Source organism: Andrena cerasifolii, chromosome 11, assembly GCF_050908995.1.
Source record: "Andrena cerasifolii isolate SP2316 chromosome 11, iyAndCera1_principal, whole genome shotgun sequence".
Classification (NCBI taxonomy): Eukaryota; Metazoa; Arthropoda; class Insecta; order Hymenoptera; family Andrenidae; genus Andrena; species Andrena cerasifolii.
In genome coordinates this window covers 11,014,818-11,019,061 of record NC_135128.1, presented here as the reverse complement: position 1 = coordinate 11,019,061, position 4,244 = coordinate 11,014,818, and positions in this window count along the sequence as shown.

Below are 4,244 nucleotides of genomic sequence, written 5' to 3'. Positions count from 1 at the left end.
AGAGAGGGGCAAAGTTTTTATTTAAATAAAAATTATAATAACGAATAAAAGTTACAAAAAATGATTCGTGATGAATCAAATAAAGTTCATTCTTTTTATTCTTCGAGAGTTTCAACTTCAGCGTTGAGTAAACATTTTTCAACTGCAACTTTAACTTTAACTTTAACTTCGACTCGACTGCGACTACGACTTCACCTTTAACTTTAACTTTACCATTGCGATTACCATTATCATTGCTATGGTATAAATAGTATAATAAATTCTCCTCGAAGAAGTAAATAATTTTATTTGTCGAATAATCTAAAGTTAAACTAACTTTTATTCGATCTGTTATTTAAATACTTTTTTCTTTATTTATTTCCCAACTCTGCCCAGGACTATCAATTTAGTCTTTCTCATTTTCCAACGTAACTTGTAATACTTTTAATTCTCCACTTAGAAAAACAGAAAACAACGGTACCGCTCGTTCCACGTTCGCTCACTTTGCCCCGCGAATATTTTCGAAACTCCCGTCGACCTGTCTGCTCGCGGGGATCGCGGCGAATCTCGCGTTACATCGTTAACGGGGTGGAAAGCAGGACGTATAACAAATGTTGACGATCCTCGTCGGATGCAGGACGGCCAGCAACATCTCCTAAATGTTTCGTTGTGTCTAACAGACCGCGGAAATGATGACCCCGAGCCGGGCCATAAATCCTCCGCCGAATTTTCCATTTACCACGGCGACATTCGCGCAGATTTCGATAAGGCGGACTTTTTTACGAGGCGCGTGGATAAAGCAGTGTTCCCGCGGCCGCGAGGAACAATGATGCCCAGCGCCGTCTGAAATTTCGCGTTTGAAACGTGGCCAGCGTCGTTCCGCGATAAGCAAAGCCGCGTGTTGCTGTTATTACTGCTACGGTATTCCGCTGTGATTCAGTTTCTCCTCTTTCCTTCCTGCTTTTTTTTATTGCGTGATAAACGGGATACTGCTTCTACGAACGTAGAATTGGTCGAGGAGCGGTGCGTGCAGCGGTAGATGCAGGAATAACGGCCGGAGTCAACCGCGACTTTGATGTAGCCGCTATCCTATTCCGTTCGTATTCGCGTAGAGTCCCATTGCGCCGGGGAAATTCATATTCGAGTTTCCTGAAATCAAACGGCACGAACGCCAAGGAATTTTTATACGCGCCCCTGTCTTTTGCCATGCGCACCCTTTTTTTCGACCATTCGTGCAGGACGGAGGTAAATCGGTTTTCGCTCGCTAATAGTTTTAGGAGGTGACGTTCATACGCTCATTCCATTCGCTCCAATTTAATCCCACGGGTAGCTTTGACGGCTCCATTTGACCCACGAGATTTTGGGAATTCAAAGGGATGGAAGCACGTCGCTCCTCCCTCGTCTTCTGATATTTCAAGTCGATGTTTCTGAATTCCCGTGGGCTGTGTTCTGATATTACTTGGCAGAAAGTTACCTGGTTGCGTTTGTAAAGTTTCAGATCCACGACGAGACAAGAATATCGTGTCTCACGAGTGATTTTAATCTCGCGAGACGATTATTTGATTAGTTTCTAATTACTTCTCTATTGTCTCTCACGAGATACGTTTCGCGATATATTTTCAAAAATCTCATCTCTCCCGACATTTCCATTATTTACATTTAGTTGTTGTTAAGATTTCCTCAAATTATGCTACGGATAACTAATCGCACCGATGCCAATGCTTCCAGGACCTCTTTTACTAAGGAACTTCGTATTCGTGAAGCTAGTGCAGCAATTACTTATCAGCGGAGTCGTAATGTAAAAGTTTGAAATTTGGAAAAATTGCGATGCTGTAAGTTATTAAATTTTCAATAATTCGCTTCACACGCGGTGACCCTGTTCTACTTTACTGGACCGACCACGTACCGCCCCTTTCTACTTGTTCCAACTAAACGTCGTCGCGTTCTATTTGTCTGGCCAGACACTGACCCATTCTACTGCGCTTGTTTGACCAAGCACAGTGGTATTCGTTCGCATTGTCGAGGAGCAGTAGATCGCTTTCGGTGACAGTGAAGTCTCATCTTTAAAGTCCAGACTGATTTTAATATCGCATGATTGAAGCCGTTGTGTATTGCAATAGTATGGAGATGTTTCTGAAGAAAGTGCACGAGGAAGGTTCACTTCAAGTATGTTTATCTTACTCCACCTGAACTGCATACACTGCTATATAGCAATAACCAGCGTCGTTCGAACCACGAAAGTGTTTGCAGACCCTGCGGCGCTTTTCGTTGTTTGAGCTGCTGAAAGCTATAAAGGTAACGCGCTCTCCTGTTTTCCAAGCTCAGTGTAGACGTACGAGTCACAAACAATTGTTTTATTCGACGAAGAACAGCTCTGCGCGGTAATAAATAGAACGGAACCGTTGCAAGAAAAGGTTAATGGTGAACATAGGAGCGCTGGGAAAATGTAAAGCTGAAGATAAGGAGTTAAAAATGTGCTCACATGGAATTTATTGCTCGACAGCAGAATGAAAGAAATGGATTCTTGTCTTCGTAGTCGATGAAAGTTTTGTGGATGAATTAAATTAGTTTACTTTCATTTGATGTTACAAACAGTTGCGCTTAAAAGTACTATCAATTATAATTTATTCAATTAAAATAAGTTACCTAGTTAAACGTAGGTACAATTAAAAATGCTGCTGCAATGTGTATTGTTGAATAACAGATACATCTATGAATTTCATTACACGAAAGCTTTCTCGTTTCTCCCTTTATTCTACTAATTTGAAACGCAGCTTGTTAAATTTTCATGCTTTAATAAAAACTGGACGAGCATCTCTTTTTTAATAAAATGCTCCTCTACCCATGTAATGCGGGATGTTCTTCCCATATTCTTATTAAAGAGTAGTAAATATTAATGAATATTTAGGTGTGCTGATATGATTATGACTCTGCTATGCTAATTGCCGTTACTGTAATTATAACGCAAGAGAAGCAGATTTTTCACGCTGCACCTGCGAGAGAAGTTGCGAGGCGGAACTTGTGGTTTTTGCAGGGGCAGCGCGAAAATCTGCTTTTCATACAGGTGCAAGAAACGTGGAATCGAAAAGAGAACAGGTGTTTTTCATGTCGAAGCGTTTTCGGGCGGCGATAAATATCTTACCTGAATACTTACCATATTGTGCATGATCATAAGTCGACTTATCCGTAAGTTGAAAGCAGTGCGTGAAGCGCGAAGTATGAAGTGTAACTGTGAGGTGTAAGTGTAAAGTGTAAGTGTGAAGTGCAAGTGTAAAGTGTAGAGGGTGACATGTAGAGGTTGAAGTGAGAATGGTGCATTTTCCGAAGAAGCTTAATTGCAGTTGGCCACTTCGTTGCGTTGTCAGAGGACAAATTTCGGATTGCATATAAGATGCATAAGAATAATTAGGAGGGATATGGAAGTGTTGTTTAACCCTTTCGCTGCGTATTTAAATTTTCGGACGATTCTTGAAAAGTGTCAATTTTACACGAATAAAAAAAGTTTTTAATTTCCAACTTTTTTGCATTTTACATGTTTATCACAGTACAAGAGAATACATATTTTTAATGCGCGGACTATAGTCGAAATCCGCATCGAACGGGAATGTAGCCGCGTTCGACTATAGTCAGAAACGCAGCGAAGGGGTTAAGGTACACAGTAGTGATGCAGGAGAGGTGTAGATGTGAAAAAGGAGTGGTAGTGTCACCTAAGGTGCATGGGTGTGGTGCAGGAAGGTTGTATGCGTTGGATATGCCTTTCGATGCTAATTTTGGAAGCGGGGAGTGCGAGGTGCAATGTACATGCTCTGAACGATGAGCTGTGGACTGTAATCTCCGGATTGTTCTGAATAATATTTATCTTCGAGTGAAAAATTGGAAATGGAGTTTACAAAATGATGAACAATATCACTAGATTATAAGTTTAACTGCATAATAAATGTAAACTATGTAATATATGCAATAAAGAACAAACAAATCCACTTATTCAAATGCCTCTACATTTCAACCTGCTCTCCCTCTAATTAACATATTAAAACAAACTGGTCAAAGTACATATTAGACTGTCCAATCTGCGGCGAACGTTTGTGGATTCCAAAGCTTCCTCTTGGGTTAGTCGAAATTTTTCCGAGCCCGCCGTAGCAGAGCCGAGAGTAATCCCGAACGGCACGCTCTGATAAGAGAATGCGCGACGCGTGGGATGCTGGGAAGAGGGGTTGATGCGGTTCAAGCCGGCGCCCTCGCTCCACAAGTTCCTTCAGTGTACG